Source organism: Podarcis cretensis (assembly GCF_951804945.1).
Source record: "Podarcis cretensis genome assembly, chromosome: 9".
Classification (NCBI taxonomy): Eukaryota; Metazoa; Chordata; class Lepidosauria; order Squamata; family Lacertidae; genus Podarcis; species Podarcis cretensis.
The window spans coordinates 81,483,380-81,496,799 of NC_137178.1; the positions used below are offsets into that span (position 1 = coordinate 81,483,380).

The 13,420-nt window shown below is 50.3% G+C and overlaps 1 pseudogene across 1 annotated transcript; it reads left to right on the forward strand.

Annotated features, from left to right (window-relative positions):
* The first annotated feature begins 2,792 nt into the window (after positions 1-2,792).
* LOC307223783 (anionic trypsin-like) lies at positions 2,793-7,080 on the forward strand (annotated as a pseudogene). Its single transcript, XR_013843873.1, has 5 exons — positions 2,793-2,802; positions 3,123-3,273; positions 3,506-3,742; positions 5,726-5,865; positions 6,903-7,080. The product of XR_013843873.1 is annotated as an anionic trypsin-like (transcript).
* The last annotated feature ends 6,340 nt before the right edge of the window (positions 7,081-13,420 follow it).

Genomic DNA, 13,420 nt, shown 5'->3' on the forward strand with positions numbered 1-13,420 from the left:
CTATCAAACTATCCTTCTCCAATTCAGGTACAGCTCTGATCCTCAAGTTCATCTGTTTTTCCTTAAGCTCCATCATAGAAAGAATCAGCTTATGGTCCTCAACTTGTCTCTGTATGTCTGGGACTCTCTTTGTTTCTAATTCAGTTACCTTGGCTTCCACCGCAACCACTTTTTCCTTGGTTTCCTCTGCAATCTGACGAGTTGAAGCAGATTCCTGTATCAATTTCTGTATAGCTTCTATGTTAGTATTCACCATTTGTCCCAAACTATTTATACTTTCTGTATTTTTATCAATTTTAATATCTGCAGCATCCACCTTCGCATTTGATGCATCCACTTTTACATTTGTCGCTTCTACTTTACTGCTAAGATTTTCCAAAGCTTCATTTATCTTACCTAGTGCAGTCGCCAAAGCTTCTTCTGTGATGTCATCCCTCTTGGTTTAGGTTGTGTTGGTACGGCTGCAGGTGAGGCAGAAGGACCAGATGCTGACGCTCTTTGCTGCCAAGACTTCCCAGACCTTGTTGTTTTGTCTGGGAGTGACAAATCTACTTTTTCTTTCCCGTCTGCCATAACACTTAAACAATAGAAGAGCCAAGGTCAATCCCAGCTACGCAGTTTGTCTTTGCAAATGGAAAATTCCCCTAGTAACAGTTTAACAGTTTCAGAATCTTCCTCTAGGGGGAAACAGTTGCAATAGTCCAAAAAAAAAACAAACCACTTTTTAAACTCAAACAATAAGAGAAATAAACAGTTCCAATTTTTGTTACTTTTCAGTTACTTTCTGTTACTTTCCCTCGTTTTTAAGAGCAGAAGAGGAAAACTGACCACAATGTATCTCTCTTGCTGGGCTAGCTGTTAGCAAGTCGTCTGTTCACAGTTAATATGCAGTTCAAAGCACGGCAGCCCGTTCCCAAGTTTTGAGTGATGGATTTTAAGTTCTTTCCCTCTCTCTTGCAGGTATATACAGTCCAAGACTTCCCCCCTCCTTCCCCTGCTTCCTTGGGGGGGGGGGTTCGATGCTTTTTGTGTTAGGAATTTAGTCTTTTCCAAGGCTTTAGCTTGTATTCTCTTTGCTTTGATCTATTTACAAAAGCGGAAGGCGGACTTCCTGTTTAAACCTTCCCCACTTCGGTGTCAAATTAAGTCTCTTCTATACTTCCAATTTTCCCCTACTCACGGGTAGTTGCTTTTAAGGTCGAATTGTCACAAGAAAAAGTCAGCGCTCTCCGGTAACGGCTGTGCGGCTTCGCTCCGAGGAAAAAGCAGTCGATTCACAGCACCGCACCGCACCACTCACCTCGCTTCGCTCCAGAACCCGTAATCGGGATTCCCCGCTGTCAGAGCTGCCCGAGGTCCCAGCTCACAAAGGACCAACGCCAGGTCGTTGTTATATACAAAAGTCTTTATTGAAGTTCATTTTCGATTTCAAAGCCGCGGCGCGCAGCTCTACGTCTCAAACTCTAGACCGCTGAAGCTCCGTCTGAATCTCCTCCCCCCAGACACCAGTTTAAGACTCTAGCCTTGCTCCACCTCTTCCTTTGCTCTTTCCTCCTCTGGGTCCGCCTGTCCGCTGGGGTCTTGCCCTTTCTAGACTCTTCTGACGCTGAGTCCCCTGAGTCTTCCCCCTGCCTCCGGCAGGCTTTAGGACCTGGTTCCCAATCCGGGTTTTCTGCTGTCCCGCGCGCCTGTACATTCAAACTTGGCGCACGTGCCCAGCCGGCAACCTTTCTCCTGACCGTTACACTGCTCCTGTCACTGCTTCCCCCTTCGGGGAGGCTAGCTGGACCTGACTTCCCCTCCGTTCCCTCCGATAGAGGCGTGGCCAGCCCTGACTCATCTTCTCTCCCTGCTGGAGGAGACGCTGGCCCTGATACATGGGACTCTTCCCCCCCACTACGCTCTGGTGGGGGAGCTGGTCCTGATCTCCCGCTGCTGCTTTGGGAGTCCCCGCTGGCCCCTTGCTTCTGGTGCATCCCCCCTGGGACCCCCCTTGCCCTGGCCCTCGGCGCCCCCCTCTGGGAATCTTCTGATTCGCTGGAGAAGCTCATGGAATCTCTCGTGCCACTGTCATACTCCCCTACGCTGCCCTCAGATTCTTCCCCTTCGCTCTCCATTTCCTCTCTCCCCTGTGCCTCTGCTCCTGAGCCCCTGACACCCCCACGCTCACAGGTTTCACCCGCCTGTGATTTTTGAAGGGTCTCCGCTTTCGCCGTAGTGGTAAGACCCAATTCTCTCGAAGCAGATCCCTCCTAATCAGAAGGATTCCGCCATTACCGATGGCGCTAACCCGGAAGGTGGACTTCCTGTTTTGAACCTCCCCCGTTCGATGCCAAATTAAGATTTTTTTTAGAAAAATCCAATTCTCCACTCTACTCACGGGTAATTGCTTTAAAATCAAATTGTCCACAGGAAAAAGTCAGCGCTCTCTGGCAACAGCTGTGCGGCTTCTCTCCGTGATGGAAGCAGTCGGTTCGAAGCACCACGCCACTCACCCTACATTTTTACGGATCCCCAAAACTGGGTTTCCCCGTGAGTAGGGGGGGCGCAAAAGGTGCCAGCTGAATCCCACGTTCACAGGCTTCACCCGCCTGTGATTTATAGTGGCTCTCCGCCTTCGCCGTGGCGGCCAGACCCAAATTTTCACGAAACAAATTCCTCTCAGTCAGAGGAATTCTGCCATTGCCGATGGCGCTAACCCGGAAGTCCTAGTTACTATAGTCTACAATAGTCTACAATAACACATTATGATCTTTCTTGTGGTTTAAAACTGTGGCTTTTATTTTAGCAGTATGAGTGATGGTATGTAGAACTCTGGCAGAAATTAATCAGGAACAGTTGCCAGCCACACTTACTTGCAATATGAGACCAGTAATTGAAAGGATTCCTATGCAGGGAGATGGAGTTGGAAAGCAGGATATGGTGGCAAAAGGTTGAGCCTTCGTTTACTAGCAGGAAGAGATTGCATGCAGTGCCCTCATCTAGCTACCGTAGTCTGGCTGACAGATGTCATGGGATAGGCTGGATACCATTTCCTGAGTTCACAAGGCCACATTGCATTTTAGCATGTTCCTAACCATTGAAAAAGTCTTGATTTTTTCCTCTACCAATTATATATTGAGCTGTTGCAGCTGCTGAGAAGTTGGTTGGTAGTGCCAAGTGCCAACAAGATTCTGTGCCGTGGCAAGTCTCCCTCCAGTCAGTGCACCATGTCTGCAGTGGGGCCCTCATCAGCCAAGAATGGGTGTTGTCCTCAGCTCAGTGCAGCAGGAGGTGGGTATAAGCCTGCTTCACACCCTTTGCACACAATCTCTCTCCCACAGGGAATAAAGTCCATTCTCTGTTGTTGGCTGCTCTGTTCTCATTTGAAATAGGAGGGCAACTTGTGCATTTGACTGCCTGCCTACAAGAATCCTTGAGGGTGAGCAAGGAATCTTTCAACCCAGGCTGAGGCAGAAAACCTCTAGGGAGAACACTATTAACCTACCTGCTCTTCTTCCAGCAGCCCAGACCACATGGAGGTCTGGCTTGGCCTACAAGTCCCTGAGACTCTTCCTAAGGAGAAGCAACAGGTCATTGCTGCTGCCAAGCTGCTTCCTCATAAGCAGTTCAACAACTACACACTGGACTATGACATCATGCTCATCAAGCTTGCACAACCAGCTAGTGCCCATCAGTTTGCCCAGCCAATGTGCCATAGCTGGGACCCAGTGCCTGGCTTCAGAATGGATCAGCAGCAACTGTGAGTACAGAGAGGGTGGTGCTGAGAGACTAACCAGGACCAGCAACTGATTGCTATTTTTATGGAGGGAAGCCGCATAGCCATTGCCGGAGAGCGCTGACTTTTTCCTGTCGACAATTGGACTCTAAACAAGTACCCGTGAGTAGAAACGGAAAATTGGATCAAGAAACATCCTAATTTGGCACCGAAGCGGGAAGGTTCAAAACAGGAAGTCTGCCTTCCGCTTTTTGTAAACAGACTGAAGCAAAAACCTTGTAAGCTAATAGCCTGGAAAGTTGTTTTATAAAGGTCGAAATTTCCTTCATTTATAACCACTAAAAACCCCTTGGAAGCAGGAGAAAAGGGGGGGGGGGATTTGACTGTTTAAGCCTGCAGGAGAGGGAGTAAAGAAAAATAAGTTTCCACCGTCTCAAACCTGGGAACGGGGGTCAGAGACAGGAATTGTTGGAGAGAAACAAACTGATTCCAATGTTGCCTTTTGCATTCTAAAGAAACAAAATATTTGAAAATTGAAAGTAACTTTCTTTTGTTGGACATGCTTTAGAAATTGTCTCCTCTAGAGGGAGCTTGTTAAATTGTTGCTGCAGTTTACTTGGGGACTTCACAGCTGCGAGATTAAGATCGTGGAAACAGACTGCGACCTTGAATAAAAATGTGTTTGGAAGAAGTCTTGGTGCTTGCTTTTTGCAAGACAAGCGCTTTGCTGGAGCAGTTGCATGAGAAGATGGATTTGATGAATGAGAAGTTGGATTTGATGACTGTTGTAGTAAGTGAATGTGGACAAACAGGGAATACTGACACAGAAATCATACAGGGACCAACTCAGGAAACTGGTTCGACTGGGCAAATGCAAGGGCAGATGATAATGGAGGAGGCTGCGGTTGTACCTTAAGCAATACAAATGGAGAGATCTGAGGCCCTGCAGGAGCATAAGCCGTTGTTTTGGAAGATTGAATTTGGAATGGGCCAGAGGGAGTCTGGAGCTGAGGAGGCTCTTAACTTTGGAGGGACTTTGAAATATGCTGTTAAATATTTTTTGAATTATATTGATGACTGTGGGGAGTGGGACTGTGGGGAATGGGCTGGTCTGATGAGGGGAGATGGAGATAATTATGGGCTGAAATCCCCCAGAGACCTACTCAATGAGAAAGGAAAGAAATCAAGAAAGAGATCAACAAAAGATAAGGAAAAGTGCAAGTATGAACAACAAGAAGAAGATCTGCAGAAGGAGCATGGAAGAGATTTAAGAGCCTCGGACATAAGACTACCAGGTTGATGGACTAGATGGAATGGACAGTAAGGACTGACATAATCCGAGACCAGGAAGAAGGGACGTTGGATGAAAATTGGAAGAGGCTATAAAGAAAAACTTTTATTTTGGGATCTAGTGTAAAATTAATGAATATTAGGGAAAATGTTGGAATGAAACTGTCTGGCTTTAGTAGAAATGATATAAGGAGTTATGTATAAATAAGCATTAAGTTTTAAGTTTTAAGGTATTTCACGGTAAGATAAGGTTAAATAAAGTAAGGCAAATTGAATAACAGAATATGAAATAGATTGTTAACAGGTCAGAATGTAAAGTTACAATATATTAAGATAAATTAGTAAGATAAAAATAATGAAGGAAAGGATTTGCTGAAACAACTAATGAACTAGAATACAAAAAAGGGAGGTGTGAGGAGGTCAAGGAAACAAGCAAATGATAGATAAGATATGGAAAGATGGATTTGTTTTTAATTGTTTTTTCCCCCTGTATTCTGTATTTTCTGTTTTTCTTTTTTTCTGTTTTATTCTTGTAACTACGGCAAATGCGAGGGAGGCACCAACAATTCATTGTTCTATGATAGATTCATGGCAGGTGGCAGTGCCCCCTTGAAGCAGAAAGAGCTCAAGGAGAGAGGGGTGAGGCCTGAGCATAAGAGTCTCCCTCCTGCCTTGCCCCAGGCAGCTGCTCAGGATCAACATATTTTGGGCTTACAGCTGATGGAACAGACAACCTTCTGCAGTGCTCCTACCTTCCAGTCACATCTGATGCCACGTGCAACAATGTCTACACAGGACGGTTCACTGAATGGATGCTTTGTGCTGGACAGCTGGACAGCAGCCAAGATGCCTGCAAGGTGAGGCTCTTCTCTTTTTACTGGCAAGTCCAGTGATTGGGGGTGGGGGTGGGGAGCAGACAAGCAGAGGCATACCTTGACTCCCTTGCGATCTTGGCCAGAAGCTGTATCAGTACATGTGAAGCTGGGAGAGACCATGGACCAGAAACTCCAAAAGTTTGCTTTTTGTCACCTTTCATGCTCTGCCTGTGATTTTCTCTATGACCATCAGGACTGCTCTTCTTCATCTCTCCCTCCCTCTCTTCCTGGAAACTCTCACCTGCTGTCTCTATCTTTCTTCTATCCAAGCGCCACTTGGCACTCCACTCACAGTTCAAATAGCACCACTGGCCAACCTGGGAGATGGTCCTGCAGGGCTGATGAGATGGGTGCCTAGAGGAGCCTGCATGCCTTGCCTGGCCTCCCAGATGGGCATGTGTGCTCCTAGCCACTCCAAGCCATGGGTGAGAGGTGTGGTTTTGGTGGCCCCCTGAGCCTGCACTTTTTGGTGGGAGGTAAGGTTGTATAGGTGTCCCTGACGTTGAGTTCAGTAACATGGTCTAATTATGTGCATCCACACACACCATATAGATGAATGCTTCCCTTCAGACTAGAGCTGTCTCCAACCAAATCACTCACAAGCACAAGCATTCTCCATAGGCAGGCTAGTAGCTTACTGGCCAGACATTAACCAGAACTAAACAACAAAGCATAATATATTTGAAAAGTACAATAAAAAGCCATGTGCCAAATCCTCCCCATATCAAAGTTAAATAGCATTTATGTCATTCCCGCATTCTTGAGAGGGACAGAGGGGCTGTAAGCGCAAGCGCACACCCAGCCCAACAGGGGAAGAGAAATTCTCCAGCTGCAAGAGCCAACTTCTTGGGACCACTCAGGAGGTACGGTACTTGTGGCTGGGGAAAGCCTCACACAGCTCCCTCTCTCCTGCTGCAGGCAGTGCTCCAGGGCCTGAGAGTTCAAATAACGACAGTGAGAAATTGCCATGATTTGATCCTGTGCCCTGGAGAGTCCCAAAGCTGTTGTCTGTGTCTTAGGGAGATGTGGGCAGCCCCCTGGTGTGTGAAGAAGCCATCCAAGGACTGCTGTCCTGGAAGAAAAGCTGCAGTGAAGAGAACCGGCTGGGGCTGTACACCAAGGTCTGCATCTTTGAAGACTGGATCCACTACACAATTGCCAACAACTGAAGAGCAATCAAGCCAGATTGTGCTCTGACCTGGTATCTTGCTGCTCTGAGAAAGACCCTGTGATCTGGCACCACCAGCAATGCAATGGCTATACAGGCCTGGCTACTATGGAAGAGAAGGCTTCTAGGAAGTCTACCCCCCAGTCTGCCCACCACCAGAGGGGTCATGGCTGAGGCAAGGGAGCAGAATCAAATGATTTGCTCCCTCACTCCTCAGCTTCCGGCACACCTCCTGGAATGGCTTGATTTCACATTATGGTAGATGTTGGTTAGGTTTTACCATGTAGGTGAGGGAATATATTAACTATATTTTATTCCTCCACAAACCTGGCCAACAGACAAAACATCAGCTTATCGCTTGTGTTTAGAAGCACAGTGCCGAGCATCTTAAACAGTAAAAACAAAAGCCTTTAGGCTGATCTCCCCCTTCTGTTACCCTGTAAACAGGCCACCGACTGAAAAGTATGGTTAAAACATATAGTTTGCTCACAGTCAAGCACCTGCCCTTAGCAACAACAGCAGTAAAAATAAATGCAGGTAAAATACTTGTATTTACAGTGAAAGCAGCCTCAGGCATGAGCCTGATGCTGGAGCAAGCAGATACAAGTCTTCTCCCATCGGCTGGTTGGAGAGAGAGAGAGAGAGAGAGAGAGAGAGAGAGAGAGAGAGAGAGAGAAGGAACAGAAAATACTTCTTTTCTTCTTCCCTACCAAGAGAGGAGGGGAAATGAAATAACACAGAGCCTTCTCTACCAATTGCATTGATCTGAGTCCACCTAACAGCAATACTGCTCTGTGATTTTAATCCCCACACATGCTTACTAGTAAGAATATGCATTTTTAGATTTGATTTCTAAACCCACAATATTCACTCCATGGAGCAGTTTCATTAGCATCCCAGCCTTCCATGGCCTAACACAGTCAAAGCTCCATGAAAGAACCTACCACACCAGCACCAACCTAGAGCTGGCTCTGAAGTCTGCTTGTTTGTGAAGTGAGGCACTTGGGGTGCTCAGAGGCCCAACCCTCCAACGGACGTAAGTTGCAGAGCTGCTGATTTCCTTATACCGAAAACCGAGTCTGAAAAGACACAACTTAAGAACTACCGCCCCATATCCCTGCTTAATGTGGATTATAAATTTTTTGCAGACATTTTGGCTAAAAGCCTGAAAAAAGTATTAATGGAGTAGATACATAAAGATCAAGCTGGCTTTCTCCCAGGCAGACATTTGTCTGACAACACGAGGAATATAATTAACATTTTAGAAAAGCTCAGTGGCGTAGCGTGGGTTGTCAGCACCCGGGGCAAGGCAAGTAATCTGCGCCCCCTAACCCGTGGATTTGCGCCCCCTAACCCTAACCCCCAGATGTTGCACCCGGTGCGGCCGGCCCCCCCTGCACCCCCCACGCTACGCCACTGGAAAAGCTTCAAACAAATATTAATACCAAAGCAGTTTTGATATTTGTAGACGCGGAGAAAGCTTTTGACAATATTTCTTGGAGTTTCATGAAGAAAAATCTTCAGGGAATGGGGGTTGGTCAAGGCTTTGAAAATGGTATAGGTGCAATTTGTTCAGAACAAAAGGCTAAACTGATAGTGTCAGGGACTCAGCGGGAGCGCAGGGAGGAGAGGAGACGGAGAGCGAGGGGGAGCAATCTGAGGGCAGTGTAGGAGAATATGACAGCAGCCCGATAGATTCCATGAGCCTCTCCAGCGAATCGGAAGAAGTCTGGCTGGAAGCAGAGCCGCTGGGGCCCAGCCAGACGAGTCAGTGAAGCAGTCCCCAGGAATCTTACAGCCCACAGACCCCCTCCCGCCCAAACCAGTGGTGCAGCTCACCGCAACACTCCAGCTTCCCAATGGGCTCACCATGGAAGTCCCTATTACCATTGACTCTGGTAGTAATGCAGACTTTATAGGAGTGGATTTCATCAAGCAACATAGCATAGCGCTCCTGCCTGCCGCAATGCCCCTGAAGGTAGTGACAGTCGATGGAAGAGAATTGCTGGGGGGACAGGTGGTACAGCAAACGCCGCCAATGGTGATGCGAATTGGAAATCACCGCAAAGTCATCAGCTTCAACGTCACCCAACTGTCAGACACGCCCATAGTGTTGGGCATGAGCTGGTTGGACAGGCACAGCCCGGCATTGGCATGGTACCAGCGTAAATTGACCTTCTGCTCCTCCTACTGCGCAGAACATTGCATCATGACTAACCAGGAGGACGAGGGGCAAGAGGATGACCCACAGCTACAACTGGGCATGCTGCAAGCGGTACCCGACAAGTACAAGGCGTTTTTGGGGGTCTTCTGCGAGAAGGAAGCGGACAAGCTGCCTCCCCACAGACCCTACGACTGCAAGATTGACCTCCTGCCGGGGGCAACGCTGCCGACCGGAAAACTGTACTCCATGTCTGAAGACGAACTGCAAGAGCTCAGGGAGTTCATAGATCACAATTTGAAGCGGGGATTCATCCGAGAATCCAAAGCAGTGGGGGGCAGTCCTGTGTTCTTTGAGAAGAAAAAAGACACGCCCCAGAAGAGGCTAGTAGTTTATTTCAGAATTTTAAACTCGAAAACCAAGCCCACGGCTTTCCCGATGCCCAAGATCGACGACTTGCTCGCGACGGTGAGGAAGGGACGCATCTTCACCAAGTTGGATCTACGAGGGGCGTAAAATCTTATACGCATGCGGGAGGGCGACGAGTGGAAGACGGCCATGTTCACGCCCTTGGGCACCTATGAGTATAGGGTTATGCCCTTCGGTTTACAAAATGGCTCCCACTGCTTCCAAGCCTTCATGCATCACGTGTTAGCGGGGCTCCTCTACAAGAAGTGCGTCTGCTTCCTGGACGACATTCTGATCTTCTCGGAATCGCAGGAGGCTCACGAGAGAGATGTCAAGGAAGTCCTGCAAAGACTACGGGAGCACAGGCTTTACGCCAAGCTGGAGAAATGCCAGTTCGACATGACGGAGGTGGATTTCCTGGGCTACAAGCTGTCCGACAAGGGAATCGCCATGGACAGCGCCAAGGTACGATCAGTACTGGACTGGAAGAGCCCGCGCAATCGGAAGGAGGTCCAGAGGTTTGTTGGCTTTGCTAACTTTTATCGCAAGTTCATCAAGGGTTTCGCTATGCAGACGGCGGCCATCACGGACACCCTCAGCTCCAAGAAGAAGAAGTTCATCTGGACGGAGCAGGCGGAGCAGTCCTTTCAGAAACTCAAGCGTCTTTTCGCTTCCGAGGAACAACTGCTGCATGTGAACCCCAGCAAACCCATGAGGGTGGAGACGGATGCCTCCGACAGAGCCGTGGGGGCAGTCCTGTTGCAGCAAGACCCGCAAGGGGATTGGAGGCCGTGTGCTTTCTACTCCAGGAAACTCAGCAAGTCGGAGCAGAACTACACCATCTGGGACAGAGAGTTGCTGGCCATTCATGCAGCATTCAAGGCGTGGCGGCACTTCCTCATCGGAGCCAAACACACGGTGCAAGTGCGCACGGACCATAAGAACCTGGAGTACTGGCGCACGGCGCGGTTCCTGAACCAGAGACACATCCGCTGGGCGGAGTTCTTTGCGGATTTCGACTTCAGGATAGAATATATCCCCGGAGACAACAACATCATGGCTGATGCGCTATCCAGGAAGCCGCAGTATCTGGAGGAAGCAGCACCGGTAGCGGCCAAACACATTTTCGCACCCAAGGCGTGGGCATGCGCTTCAGCCACCGTAGACCTGGAAGCGATACGGCGCGAGCTGCGAACAGATTCCTTCGCGCGCTCCAAGATGGAGGAGGTGCGCAGCGGCACGGCAAAGGACGACGAGTTCCAGATACGCGACGGACTGCTCCTCCGCAAGGGGGCCATCTACGTACCGGGAGATGAACTCCGCGCGACAGTACTGCAACAGCTACACGACGCACCCAGCGCCAGACATTTCGGCAAGGAAAAGACGGTGGAATTAGTAGCCAGAGACTTTTGGTGGCCCAAGATGCGGGGAGAAGTCGCGGATTACGTCACGAGGTGCGACACCTGCCAAAGGGCCAAGCCAGTACACAGACCGCCGGCGGGACTGTTAGAACCGCTACAGACCCCGTCCGAACCGTGGGAGAGGGTAGCCTTGGACTTTGTCACTGACCTGCCCAGCTCGAGGGGCAAAACAGCAGTACTCGTGGTAGTCGACATGTTCACCAAGATGGCGCACTTCATTCCTTGCGCGAAGGTGGCCACAGCGGAACAGACAGCCAAGCTGTTCATAGACCACGTGTTCAAGGTACACGGCCTGCCACGGTCTATCCTGTCCGACCGGGGGCGCCAGTTCATCTCGAGTTTCTGGCGGAAGCTGATGGGGATCCTGAACGTCAAGGTCAACCTAGCGTCGGCAAGACACCCGCAGACCAACGGACAAGCGGAGAGGGTCAACGCCGTCATGCAGCAGTACCTGAGATGTTACGCCAACCAGCAGCCCTCGACCTGGGTGGACTACCTGCCCCTGGCCGAGTTTGCCTACAACAACACACAACACGTGTCCACGGGGGTGACACCGTTTTTCGCCAACCACGGGCGACATCCCAGGACCTTCCCGGGCTTAGAGAAAGAGGGGGAGGGGGAGCCACAGGGAGCAGAGGCATTGGCAGAGGAGTTACAGGAGGTCCATGAACAGCTCCGTAGACAGTTAGACCTAGCAAAACACGTATACAAGATGCAAGCAGACAAACACAGAAGAGTGGGGGAGGACATACGGGTAGGGGACTGGGTCTGGTTAGCGGCCCAGGCAGTGCCGGCCAGATCCTTAGCTAAGAAGAAGCTAGGACACAAGCAGCTAGGCCCTTACCTAGTCGAGGCACAGATCAACCCAGTGGCTTTCCGTTTGACACTACCGGAGGGTTCCAGAATGCACCCGGTCTTTCATAGATCGGTGCTAACGCCCTACAAGGCACCTCACAGGTTTCAGGAGCCAGGGACAGCTCCCAGTCCGCTTAGAGATGCACCCATGACAGGGGGGTCGCCGAGGGCGGGGCCACTCAACGAGGTGACGGAGATTTTGGACTCGAGATGGGGGGAAGAGGGAGTCGAATATCTCATCGCAAGGGAAGGTGCCCCGGCCAGCGCCAACAGCTGGGTGCCGTACTATGCGGTGGAGGAGCACTACCTCAAAGACGAGTTCCACGCACTCTTCCCACACAGGCCCATGCCGGAGGATTATTTTGACGAATATCTTTTCACCCCCACACTCTCAGCCAGTACGTTTCAGGGGTTCTCCTCGGCTGAGGAGACGGCTCCAGAGACTACCTCGCCGGAGGGGTCGGTCTCAGACTTGGGTGCGGAACGCTCTTATTGGTGGGACACTCAACCCGAGGAGGAATGGCGCAGGAGACTGCTCAGAGGGCCCTGGCACGCAGACTCCCCAGAGGAAATGGGGGAACAAGGGGGCATGGACGGGTTGGGGGAGGATCCTGGGTTCGAGCACTCCGGCAACGAGATGGAAGCGGAGGAGAGCGACGTCGATGTACCCGTCACGGACTGGCAGCATGCCAGGGGGGAAGACCTGTATCCGGCATGCACCCCCACAGCATTGGAGCACCCGGAACCCACGCCAGAAGAGGGGGAGGGGGGAAGGGGGGGCTTCGAGGGGGGGATGGATGTCAGGGACTCAGCGGGAGCGCAGGGAGGAGAGGAGACGGAGAGCGAGGGGGAGCAATCTGAGGGCAGCGTAGGAGAATATGACAGGAGCCCGAATATGACTGCAGTCCGGGTTAGCGCGATCCGATTAATGGCGGATTCCCTCCGAGCTCCGGAGGGAATCGGCTCCATTGCAGACGGGTCTTACCGCGACGGCGAGGCGGGGACCCTTAGAAACCGCAGGCGCGGAAGCCTGCGGACCTGGTGACTCGGCGGGCACCTAAAGCGCCCCCCCGACCCACGAAGAGCCTTTTTAAAGGCTGCGGAGAGGGTACGGGGAGCGGCGTGGTGCTGTGAGTAGACCGCTACTGCAGTGGAGCGAAGCCGTGGGCCATGGCCGGAGACCGCTGACTTTCTTCCCTGAAATTTGGACTTTAACTAATCCATGAGTAGATTGGAATTTGGACTCTAAAAAAAACTTTATCCTTGAATTCGGTACGATCGGGGGATGTGCTAAAGGGAAGTCCGCACCCCCCTGCCTACAGAAAATTTAAAGCAAAGATCGGAGAACTAAGGTGGAGAGTTCTTTCTTTGGTGTTTTGTAAAAGATAATATCTGTGAATTTGACAGAAGAAGATTTGCGCTGGAGAGTAAGAGTGGATTTTTAGAAGTTTTTGTTTGAACCTCCCCAGACCCGGGGGTGTCCTTTATGTGAGCTGGAGAAGAAGGAACGAGGAGTTTGACAGC